Raw genomic sequence first — 13188 nt, forward strand, 5'->3', positions numbered from 1 at the left:
CTCAGGGGGTACTGGTTAGTTCATATTGTTGTTCCACCTGCAGCCCCCTTCAGCTCCTTGGGTACTTTCTCTAGCTCGACATTATATTTCTGACATCTATTCATATCGGGCACACACAGATATAGCATATGCTCTCTTGGTATTCCTGGTATACACTTGTAGAGGTCAGAGGTCAATATCATATGTCTTCCTCAATGCTTTTCACCTTATGTAAGACAGTTTCTCACTGAACCTGAAGGTGACTGATTCAGCTACACTAAATGGTTGGCAGCCTCAGGAAGCTGGAGCTGGAGCTGGAGCTGGAGCTACAGACATGCACTGCCACAAGCAGTGTGTCTATGGGAATCAGAACTCAGGTCTACAAGCTCTGTATGCACTGAGCCAACTCCCCACCAAATCACTTATTCCCACCATTGATGTTCATGAGGGTTACTAGCTTCTGCCATGCACAAGCCTCAGCCTGCACACAAACACAGTTTCTCTAGCACAGTGGGCATGCTTCTGATTTTATCAGGTCTCAGACTGCTCTTGGCAGTGGTCAGCTATATTCCTATCAACAATGCAAGGAAGTCTCTCTCCTACATACTGACCTGGGGCTGCAGGTCTGCTGCTCTTACTAGTCTGATAGATGAACTCAGTGTTTGCTGCTGTCTTAATGTGTCACCCCATCACCAGGGACAGGCCTGTCCAGAAGGCTTCTCATTTGTCCTACTCCCAAGTATCACACATAAAAACTGCTTTAAAAAACAAACAAACAAACAAACAAACAAACAAAAACCATGAGAGCAGTGTTCTGTGAACATGCACTCCTGAGCCAGATTCAGTCTTTACAGAAGGGCAGGGCAGGTGAGAAGGTCTGTGCATGATATGCCCTCCCTGCTTCATATAGCCTCTGGGCATGAGGCCAGAGACTTTTCTAGAAGCTCTCTCGAGAGTCGAGGCTACTCTTTCACCTGGCTTGGGTTCTCTCTTCCAGGGCCCTCCACAAAACTAGAGGATATGTTAACTAGAGGGAGCTACTTCATGCAAAAATTCCATCAGATCTGAAATGAAAGACTAGTTGTCCATTGGGAGGGAGCCAGGGAGTCCCATGCTTAGAGGAAGGGACCTCTAAGACCTCCTGTTCTAAGACTAGAGGACGCAGCAGTTGCTCTTCAGCCTGTCCATCAGGCCAAGCTCCATCTCTACCTTGCTCACTCAGGTTGGTTTCAGTTTCACTGGGCGCCAGGTCTTTGAGCACTGGCTATTATTAGCTGGGCCCACAACAATTGCCCTCCTCTGCTCAGCTCTCTCTACCCTCCTCACTCCATATAGAAATGACTCCAACATCCACCTCAGGAGACCCTTTCAAGAGCTGTAACTTCTACTATGCCTTTGTATTGCTGCCTCCTGGGACATGCTGCTCCATGCTGGACACCAGCTCCTAAAATGAATACATTTACTTTGCAGGGCACTGATCCCTGACCTCTGGGATGGCACTGTTCATGTCCCTCCATGTCAACTTCACAAATTCACTCTTCCCATTAGCCTCCCCCGGTGGCTATAACAAAGGGGAACTGTAAAAGTGACAAGGGGCCTTCCAGGAAGCCTTCTTCCTCCTCCAAGCCACTCCTAGTATTTGTCATCCCATAAAACTTTAAGCTGAATTACATCAACATTAGATTCCTATGTCTTCCATGCAACTGTGCTTTAATTGTTAAGTGACTGCTGGTTTGGAATATGGAATCCATACAAGGCAAGCTGAGGAGACCAGCTGTCCTCTTGGTGGCCAGAGGCCCCCTGCATAATGGAACAGCAAGGGTGGCCACATCTGGATCCCTGGGCTTTGGTGAATGAACAACATGTGGGTTTAAATCTTAGGTGGACAGGGGGGTCCCCCAGTTCTTGGACTACCCTGTTCTTCATCAAAGTCCAGCATTAAGCGCACTCCCATAAGTCTCCCAGACTCCAGTTCCCCTGCCATACAGGCTGCAAGTGGCACGGCCAGGCATCAGACACTCACACCATGCATGGTCACAGCACGTCCCAGGCCTGGGTCCTGGCAGGGCCAAGCCCTCCTTCTGTCCTCTACACCAGCATCCCACAGCCTCCCTGTAACTGAAAGGCTGCACTGCTCACCACACTAGTGCTCATGCTCCTGTCTTGACCTCTGTGGCTGTGGCACAAGGTGTGCCATACCATTAGTGGTCTCCCTGTGCAGATGGGAGCACTGGGCAGCACTGGCCTCATCTCTTCCCTGGCAGTTGTGCTCAGTAATCCACTAGGCTCGACTGATGGAGCAGACACCATGACACAACACATCTGGAGGGAGTAGTGTCTCCCAGCTCATCCCACTGTTAGCATCCATCTTGGCCATACACAACAAGCCCAGGCAGGAGAATCCAGGCCAACTCCTTGGTGGATCTAGATCAATGACAGGAACTGAAGTGAAAGCAGGGTGATGAAGACAGAGAAACAGAAGGAGCAACAAGACAATGTCTTTATTTATCTCATTGGCTGACACTATTGGGCTTCCTGAGAGCAGTCACACCCCGACTGCTCTCAAAGGTGACTTGTAGGTCTAGGACAGTTTCACACTCCGCCCATGTTTTCTTTGAAGTGAGTAAAAGAAAGTGTCATCTGTCCACCAATGTCCAGATAATGGAAATACCGCTTTACTGGCCAAGTGTTGACCAACGGAACAATGGATCCCAGGTACGAACAAGGGCAGACAGTCTTACAACCCTGCAGCAGTCTGTTTGGCATCAACATGAGTCTGAACTCCTTTAGTTATGAGGATGTCTGGATGTGATCCTGAGAACTGAATCTAGGGCCTGCCGCAGGTTAGTCAAGTACTGTACCACTGAGCTATATGCCTACTTCTTCAAGGTATGTTAAACAGTGATGGCCCTAAACCAGGCTTCTTCACATGTTCCTTCTCTCATTTCTATTTATTATAACTTTAGCTATATGATAGAGAAAACAAAATAGTGGCATGGTGAGTCATGTTACAAGTGGTTGGAGGGGCAGCCCTCAGTCCTGGGATGTTGGAGTGACTAATCTGTACTCCCTTTCAAGCCTGAACTTTTGCCGACCTGCTTTCTGACACTGGGCAGTGAGTGTGACCTGAGACTCAGGCTTCTCCATGCATGAGATGGCTCTCAGACTTTCCCCTGCAGGTTGAGATCTGCTCACTGTTGGAGGCTGGGGCTGGTGGTGTGTGTGGGGTGCTCCTTGGGCAGTGCATGCTAGGGTTAGCAGTTGAAGGTGAGGTCTCAATTTTTGTCCTTCTTCAAGGCTTGGTCATCTTCCATAGAGTGGGGATGCAGGGCTCAGGCTATAGAAACCTATGAAGCTGTATGGAGGGTGTATATCCCTACATAGGTGAGCCTTTAGAAGCTACCAGGTACTTAAGGGTAGCCTGTACTATTCACTGTTTAAGTTTCAGTATTCAGCTCCTTCCCCTAGCATTCACTGTCCTTGTATCCAGCCTATATCTCCCATAATGCTCAAGGTCCCCAAAGTCTGTTCCTTCTTTCTGTACTGTCAGACAACCCCCAAGTCTAGAGCCTGGGTCAGTTATAGAAACTTGCTGTGTGGCTCTGGACAACCCGGTTCATGTTGGGCTGTCTTTGCATCTTTCTCTCCACCTTGGCTATATCCAGCATCTATATAGGGCCTACATAACTCTTGGTTGGGTCTCCAATTCTGCTGGATCCACAAGGAATGCCCTGTTGCTCATCCTTTATGGGGGCAGTCTTCAAGGCTCATCTCCAACATCATGGCCTTCACCTCTCATTTGGGTTTAATGTACCACATGGGAGTCCCTGCACTGGCTTCTGGGACATGGAGAAGAAAATCATGGCTCTACCTTTACTGTGGAAGGTGATTCAGTGTAAGTGTGGTATGTTGAGGGCTACACAGGGCTCTGGGATGGCGGAATTGTGGCAGTATCTGAACTGAGACTTGAAGGACAATGGGTACAAGTGGGATGTAGAAAAGGACAAGGAGGGGCCACAGTATGGCATGATGGTAAACTCTGAACTACATAGTATTAATCCTGAGTGGGACTCTGAGGAGATGAAGCTCCATCTACCTTTCTCTGTGTGTTATCCTAAGGATACAGAAACAACACAGGAGCATCCTCAGAGTTATATTAACAGAGTTCAGTAAAGTAAGGCCAGCATTCATTTATTTGGTGGCTTTTGGGGAAACCACATATGGGTGTGGTTAAGAGGGTCAGCACAGCCTCAGGATAAGCAAACTGGACAATACATGAAACTATTAGGGGGATATACACAGCTGAGGCATCCAAACTGCTAAGAGCATGCGGCCAGCAGGCAGTATGGGAACTGTGTGTGATGAGGAGGACTGGTTCTTAAGACCACCTGGCTTTCTGGCCAAGCCAGAGAAGGCAGACACCACAAATCATGATGCCAACACACTTACAAATCATACTGTGTATCTTTATGGATAAAGCTAAGAGAAGATTTCCAAGGACAACTCAATAGGATAGGGATGCCTCCAGATGGGGGACCACAAGGGTCTGGGCTCAACAGCCAACTAAAGCTTTTATTACTTGAAGACACTTAAAAAATCCTAGTTGCATAATTTAAAATTAGTGCTTTGAAGAGGCAGACTTTCAGTCAGCAAGGTTTACCAGAATGGGCTCCAATGAAGTCCCTCAATGATAGTTTACTTTCAACTAGACTAGGGGAGGGGTAGAAGAAGCAAGCAATGGTGGCAGAATAGGTGGGCAGCTGGAGGAAGAACCTTTCCCAGACTCCCAACTTGACTGGGCTCGCTGCGGCCTAGAGGCTACCTTGCAGTCACCACCACAGGAAGAAGGGCCTCTAATGAACACAGGAAAGTTGAGGTGCTCCCTGCTATGGAAACAGCAGCTGTTCTTGCCAAGAGGGGAGGCCAAAGAAACAACACAGGCTGAGTACACCAGGGAATAAAAAAGAATGGCAGCAAATGCAAGGGCAAGCAGGGTTCCATGAGTGAGTTCAGCTCTGGTCAGCACGCCAGCAGAGAACACTTAGTCCAGGTCCAAGAATTGGGCACTCAACCCAAATATGTATGGACCATCGCTGCACCAATATGCCCCACAACAGGGACATGCTCCTCGTTGCAGTCACCAGGAGACAAAGTCCTGGGTCTCCTGTCTCCATCAGGGATAACATTGGCCCAGCCCCTCTGGAAAGTTCTCACTATGCCTCCATTTGATGCCCAAGCACCCTACCTCTTAGAAACTTTCCAAAAGGCAAGGATGATGGCTCACTAAAATTCACCTCACTGTTTATGATCACCAAAAGATGGAGATACCCAAGCAACAGAGAGACAGATAAACAGGACAGAGAATAAAATGTCACTTATATTAGGAAATTGTGTTAGCACGGAGAAATGCTTCCGTGTAATAGTGGACAGACTTTCAAGGCCTAAAATGTATTTCAAGAATCATCTTAAGTGTGGTGTGTGTGTGTGTGTGTGTGTTGTCTTTTCTAGTTTCCTTATACTTCCTAACAATTTCTAAAGTAAGCATGCATAGCTTTGACAACTAGAATAAAGGTTTTTAAAAACTCTCAAGTTAAAAGAGAAACAAAGTCCACCCTAGCATGCTGCAAGAATGTGCTATCTAAAACTGGTGCCTGAGGTGACAAAAGCCCTCTACAAGTCTCTTCCTCAGTCCAATGCCCTACAGGCCCTGCTATTACCCTCTAGCCTTTTCCACCATTTGACAAACCAAAAGCCAAGTCATTACCCTAGACCACTTGGTGGAAAGCAACTGACAGGGGTTCTAATCCACTCACACCTGGTTGCAAAGATGGTATCCACTGCACCAGAGTGCTTTTGACAAGGCAGACAGGCTCCACTCCACATCTTGGACAAAACAGATGCTATTAGTGGGGCTTACAATGTCTGACTCCACAAGTAAAGAAAAAGGTGTTGCCTCCCTGCTGCCTTTCCCCAGGGCCTTCAGAGATTGTGTACTTGGGTATATAGTAGGAACCTGGCTTAGGCCCACCTTAAGGGCCTAAACCCTTGCCAGGTTTTCAGGCCTAAAAGAAAAATTGCAGCACCGGTAGACTACAGGAATTAAGAGGGACGGCCTAGCTTGTCTAACCATAGGAAATACTGATTCTTCTCTCCATCAGTCTCTTCCTGGTTCAAGGTTCTTTCTAATTATAAAGTAAAAGCCAGAGCTGTCTAACTGGAATGGACAGACCAGCTGTGGACTGACACACATATCACCAAGGGACCAGGTACTGAGGTCACTTTCCTTCTATATGTTTATTCTCATGTGCTTTCCAAATACAGTATCAGAATGAAAAACGTTTAAAGAATACATTTAAAGCTGGGAGTGCAGGCACAGGCCTTCAATCCCTAAGCACCCAGGAGGCTATGGCAGAGAGATCTTAAATTCAAGACCATCAGGGGCTATATAGCAAATCTATTGCAAAACCAACACAACTCAATGTCTTAGTTTTAAACTCAAGAAGATCACCTGGCTCTGCAGAGGCAGGCCCAGCAAGGCTCAAACCACCCCTGCTCAAGCAGCCGTGGCTCTGCATGCTTTCTGGTACTCACCACCTTACTCCTGGGCAGGACATATCTGGTCACATGCTAACCAGTGTGGTTGGTGACTGAGGTAGGCTCTGTTAGGTCATGGGGTGGGAGTGGGGTGGTAGGGAGGCAGACATGAAACTCTGTCAGGTTTCCAGGCTCAAGAGGAAAACCTCAGCCCCTGTAGACCATTGCTTTGTGTCCTCAGCAGGTCGTTAAGGGACAGGGACCCCTGCTTTTCTCTTCTCTTCTTCTCTTCTCTTCTCTTCTCTTCTCTTCTCTTCTCTTCTCTTCTCTTCTCTTCTCTTCTCTTCTCTTCTCTTCTCTTCCTCTTTCTCTTTCTTCTCTTTCTCTTTCTCTTTCTTCTCTTTCTCCTTCTCCTTCTCCTTCTCCTTCTCCTTCTCCTNCTTCTTCTTCTTCTTCTTCTTCTTCTTCTTCTTCTTCTTCTTCTTCTCTCTCTCTCTCTCTCTCTCTCTCTCTCTCTCTCTCTCTCTCTCTCTCCTCCCTCTCCCTCTCCCTCTCCCTCCCTCCCTCCCTCCATCCCTCTCCCCCTGCCTCCCCTCTGCGGGCAGCTCTTTGCTTTTCTCCCCTAACATTTAGGTCCACCCAGGACTCCATGCCCCCCTCATTACTTTAAGCACAGAGACCCATGAGAAGTTTATCTCTGGTATGGCATGGCACACTCCAGGGTACCAGCAGAGACCAGTAGGACAGTGAGTCAGCACCCAGGGTGATGCCCAAGTAAGGACTAAGTAGGCAAAGGTTTCTGGGAAGGCTTTTGCAGTGGAGGTCAGGAAGCAGGCAATGGAGGAACCCTAGAGCTGGAGGTCTGTGAGGGCAGCATGGGAAAGAGAATCACTGCCCGGGATCATTTCAGGGTAGAGCAGTAGACAGAGGCTTGTGAAAGCACCGAGGGTTAGCCACCATCAGCTGACCTGGTCCACTTGTGCTTAGAGAACACAAGTAATCCTAGCACACAAGGACCCACAGGGGTGTCATGATGTAGGGAGCTCAGCCAGTGTCCACCCATAACAAACAGGGCCCTTTATCCAGCACCCCACCCCCACCTGCCTGGCACTTGTTTCTGTCACAGTGGCCACTGCTACCCCCATTCTTGCCCTACAACTGCACTAGGTACAGCTCTGGCAAGCTCGTAAAACTTTTTGAAAATTCTACCTGGCAGCTTCACTATGCCCCATAGTGTACAGTGATCAAATGAACCCAGGGAGGTAGGGTGAATAACCCAAGGTCACCCAGATCAGCAATGGTGGAATAGAGGCAAAAGTCCACTGGGCTGACTCCAGCCACTGGCCCTATACAGGGTAGAGTGGCTTTCACTTCACTTGCATGTTCTATAAGGGCCCTGAGAATGAGTGCTGCTCTAGGTCATCTCTCTGCCTGCACACTCACAAGGTGGCTGGGTATGTTCTCTGTGCAGTAATGGTTTGATGTAGAGGCACACGTAACTGACAGCTGGCCTTGGAGTCTGGCTTCTGGGATTTGACACTAGGTTACAGTAACTACATGACATTGAACAAAGGAGTTTCTCTCTCCATTTCCTTAAATGGAAAAGGTACCAATCCCATTAGACACCTATAGGACTGAGATGATCAATGTGAAATAGTGTGGGATTTGAATACACACACACACACACACACACACACACACACACACACACACACACTGGGAAAGATGGTTCAGTGGTTGAGGGCACTTCTGCTCTTGAAGAGGACCCAGGTTTGGTGCCTAATACCTATATGGTATCTCATAGTAACTCCATCAATCTGATGCCATCTTCTGGTCTCCTCAGGCATTAGGCACACATGCAGTACACATACATGCATGCAGATAAAGCACTCATACACATACAAGAAAAACAAATAAAAAATTAAAAAATATATAGGTAACATACAGACTTTCAATAAAGACCCCTATCTGTAGTTTGCTGACCTTTGCAGGGTACTTGCCCTCACCCAAGGCCCTGAATATGGCAGCTAGACATGCAGTGCCTAGCTGTGGGCAGACCTGCACTGTCTCACTAGGCATCACTCAAGCTCGGAGCCCTTGCAGATGAAGCAAAGATGGGTAAGAATTGACTCGGTAGTTAGAGGTACCTACATGGTATGACATCCACATTTCCCCTACATTATGGCCATCATTGTCTGTTCACCTATGACCTGGCACTGATGACCTAGGTCCAGAGAAGACGGATTCAAAGGGAGCCCCTGGCTGGCTATGCTGTGATTGTTATTCCAAACTGTCTCCTAGGAGCTGAGGAGAGGCCAAGCCACAGATGACTTTCAGAAGCTTAAGTGCATAAGCTCTGTGCAGTCTGTTTGGGGTAGACTGCGCAGCACACGGGCCAACGTGAGTCATGTTCTATCGCAAATAAAAATCGGCCCATGAATATACATAATCCCCAGGTAATTCTCCCAACCTCAGACCAGTAATGGAGCCACCCTCGCTCACTGAGGCATGAATATTTACCGCCCCTGGCTTTGCTGCTCTCGATCTGGGCTCAATTTTGCAAATTAAAATGAGGGCTGTGGATAGAGAGATTACAAGGGGCCTCTGCAGGCTGCTGTCCCCAGCAAGGCAGCTGGGCAGGCCGAGTTGGTTCCTAGCTGCTAGCCTGGTGCACTGCCTTGAGGGGTGGAAGCCACAGAAAGAGGCAAGATGGTCAAATGGGCCAGGGTTTCAGAAACAGTACACAAATGAGAGTCAACATGGACACATGACCCAGGTGAAAATGTATGACCAACTTTCAGGCTTCCCTTTCTGATGACTGAGGACAGATGCTGAGCAGCAAAAGGAGCAGACATTAAGCTCCAAAAGATCTGGTGTAGACTGAGTCCAGGCCTAAACATAGGGTATTCCATTTCATCTCTTCAGAGCTTGCTTTCTCACACACAGCAGGATAAGCATAGCCTCTCTCCCTTTGTTTGCATGATGTCCACAGAGTCTGCCCAGGACACATTCTCCTGGTGGACTGCATTTGCTGCTGGTGCTACATGCATTAGTTGGAAAGGGCTAGGATATGAAGTGATGTCAAAGGCAATGCCTGGGTGGTGAGGTTCATCACTGGTGACAGATAACACAGACAAAGGGAACCGATTGGTCTAAACTTCCTACCTAGACACTTGGGTCAAGGTCATTCTGGGGCTTGGCACTCCTTTTTTAAAATTTATTTTATGTGCTTTGGTATTTTTTTGCATACATGTGTGTCTGAGTGAGGGTGCCAGACCCACCCCGGAACTGAAGTAATAGACAGTTGTGAGCTGCCATGTGGATGCTGGGAATTGAACCTGTGGACTCATCCTTTGGAAGAGCAGCCATCTCTCCAGGTCTTGGTACTTCTATCTGGATTCTGCAAGTAGAAGGAGCTGAGTAGCAGCTTGCTTCTCCTGTCCTGGGCACAAGGTTGGGGAAGAGAAAACAGAACAGAGCAGAAGAGACTGTCCTGAAAGGGTGGAGGAGAGCAGCCAGTCTCCACCAGATTTAAATGCCCCTCAGCCTACTGTAGAACCCGGGGTCCTAGAGACTAGAAACCACAGATGGAAGAATCACTTCAGTCATCAAAACTAAAAGGGATCTGGATCGAGTCTGGGAAGTATGCCCTGACTAACCTCTGGAAGGGACAGTGCTTGCCACTGAATAACCTATGCTCTTAGTTCTGGTAAGGCCCCTGCTAAGCACCTGACTCCCAGAAGTCCTTCATGGGAGGGTAGCACAGACTTCATGCATGCCCAGCACAAGGCTCACAGCTACATAGCTGTCAAGTGGTGGAGCCAGGCTAATGCAGGGTCTGGTCTCCCTACCTGTAGGTAGCCAGTGTTCAGGGATCATGTGCCTCAAAGCTGTCTATGCTTATGGAGGCCAAAGAATGGTGTTTACTCCACCCAGCTCTGTTAGGAGCTTTGCAACAATGGGGGGTCTAGGGGGGCGCAGAGCATGGCTGCAGTGCAGGGGTCATGAGGAAGGCCAGAGAGGCAGTGAAACCTGGGTAAGAAGGGAGTGAGGCCAGGGTTAGGGCAGAGGAGGCCACAAAGCCCAGTGTATGTGTGCTGTACTGGGTAGAACACCATTCCCAAAGTGGTTAAGAGCACTGGCTGCTCTTCCAAAGGATGAATGTACAGGTTCAACAGGGATTAGGCTGTCCTCAACCCTAACAGACAGCCATAAGATGCCATCTGAGTGAAAAATATTTAAAAGACAAATCCAGAGTACCCAGTGGGCTACAGAGAGTGCCCTGCAAGTGGGGTCCATTCCCTTCCTGGCCTGCCTCAGTATGCACAGCAGCAAACTCCAAAGGACACGGAGGAGTGATGCAGGGTGGAGGAAAATGTGGGGGACACACTTAGAAGGGGACTCTGTGCTCCGAGGTCCACAGCAGACAGCCCCGCCTGTTGCCTCCACACTTCATGCCCTCCCCTCAGGTCTCATGCTGGCTTGGGAGACCTGGTAGCAAAGGGTTACTGGTTGAGCTCAGAAACCCTAACCCAGCCTAACAAAATGGTCCTATTTTTCTTTCTGCTTTCTTTAAGACCCCAGATGTGTTCTTGCACATCAAAAGAGAACAACTTATAAAGTTAAACTAAATCAAGGGCTTTTGTTCTGAGGCATCGTTGCTGAACTAATTATTCCTGTATGTTGTTTAATGAAATAGTGGTGCCATATATTAAACCAGCTAACAGGATGAGCACATGAGTTACAAGGAAGGTCGAGACTGGGATTATAAATTTAACTTTTCCTTAAGAAGAGATGAAACAAACTACTCAACTCCCCGCTGTCGTATGTCATGGGAGGGGAGAGTGATGGCACCACACAGCGCTGAGGGAGGCCTGCACCCCAGTGAAAGGATGCTGGCGGACCAAGCAGCAGCCCTGCCTGCTGGCTCTTACCCTGGGTCTTCTGCCCCCGAGCTCCACTAGGCTCCAGGCAGGCTCCTTACCCCCGCCCCCCCCCCATGGCTATGGGTCTCCAGACAGTGAGCACCCGTGACTTCTTTAGAAAGCCAGAGTTGCCCCAGACTACACTATACATGGAAAGAAGCTGTGCAGCATAAAAGCCAAGCAATCTTCACGTGAATCATAAGGGAGGCTGTGGCAGATTTGGCTCCTTCTGAGAAGTCAAGCCCTACAGGGCCAGAGGAACCAGAGTGTGTGTGGGCACAGGTACATGAAGGTTGGACAACATACTTGCTATATGAAATGTATGTGTGCATGTCCCTGTGCTGGATGAGAAGTAGGGTGTGATCAAAGATACCATCCTTCCTGGCAGTGCACAGAGAGTCACAATAAAAATGTATCTCAGGTGTCAGTTGTACAATTAAAATTATTTTGAGAATCTTAATAAAGAAAACATATAAAGATAATATCATGTGACCAATAAAGTAGCAACTGGCCAAGAGCTGCCAAGAACATGGGAACTCAAAACAATGGTATTATAATGTGTCTGAAATAAGCCAGTGGTGGTGCACGCCTTTAATCCCAGCCAGCACTCAGGAGGCAGAGGCAGGCAAATATCTGAGTCTGAGGCCAGTCTGGCCTACAAAGCTAGTTCTAGGGCAGCTGGGACTTTACAGTGAAACCCTGACTCAGGAAAAGCCGGGGAAGCGGGGTAGGAGAGAGAAAGGAAATAGGATATTAAGTAAAAACTGAACCCAGTGAGCCCTGCTATACAAACAAGACATTAACACAGTGGTGCGCTGAAAGCCTGGGTAACAGTCTTCCTTACACCTCCCCATAGTTTGTCCAGGAAGTAGGTGTGCACTGCTTTTACAATCAGAAAAAACTATCAACTAAGAAAAAAGCCAAAAGAGGAGATCCAAGCTGACCCACAACTCGAGGTTCTTGGCTGTGGCAGGGGAGGGCTGAGCTCAAGAGGTAGGGCTGGTGGGGTCATCCTGCCAAGGGCTCTGGTCAATGTGCAGATTTCAAGACATGGAGCTTATCCACACACTGACACTGTGCAAAAGACCTCAGGCAAAGAGACCCTGACAGTGATTAATTGACTACAACACAGAGTACCAACAACAGCCTCCCTTCTTTCCTATCTCCCCCTTCCTCCCTCAGCCCAGCCCTGTCTGCCGGATGTACAAGAACCAGGCAGTCTGAGCATGGCTCTTCTCCCTTTGAGTACATTGTGTGGTCCTGAGCAAAGGCCTCATTTTCTGAGCCTTTGTTTCCCGAATCTAAAGAAGATAAAGGCTTACACTGCCTACCAGTATAGCCAAATTTTACTGTGGACACGAACTTGAGAAGCCCAGCACCTCGGGAGGGCTTGGCAGACACTTCCTCCCTAGAATGATGTCTGATGGGTGTGGTAGCTGAGACCAGTCCAGGCTACAAATTAAGATGCTGCCTCAGAAAGAACAGAGATACCCAATGCTTAGATAATGCACATGGCTTCTGCCCCATGTACATGTATGATCACTATTGTGTTAATCCTCACAGCACAGGAAGCAGGTACTGGTGTGGTCAGCATTACCCTCAGAAGTCTCTTTCTGCATATCACACAGAAGTATTGCTATTGAGAAATCCAGCTTTATAACATACCTACTGCACATCATACTACACCCTCTTTGACAGAAGTATGAGATCCTGATCCTGTGTGAGGGAATAAGTGAACATGTGTGTGTAT

At 48.2% G+C, this 13188-nt stretch overlaps 1 protein-coding gene across 2 annotated transcripts in view; it reads right to left on the reverse strand.

The window, feature by feature from the left end:
* Nucleotides 1–13188, reverse strand: part of Eefsec (eukaryotic elongation factor, selenocysteine-tRNA specific) — a 199766-nt gene that overhangs the window by 45517 nt on the left and 141061 nt on the right. The window lies entirely within an intron of this gene.

This window comes from Mus pahari, chromosome 2 (assembly GCF_900095145.1).
Source record: "Mus pahari chromosome 2, PAHARI_EIJ_v1.1, whole genome shotgun sequence".
Taxonomy (NCBI): Eukaryota; Metazoa; Chordata; class Mammalia; order Rodentia; family Muridae; genus Mus; species Mus pahari.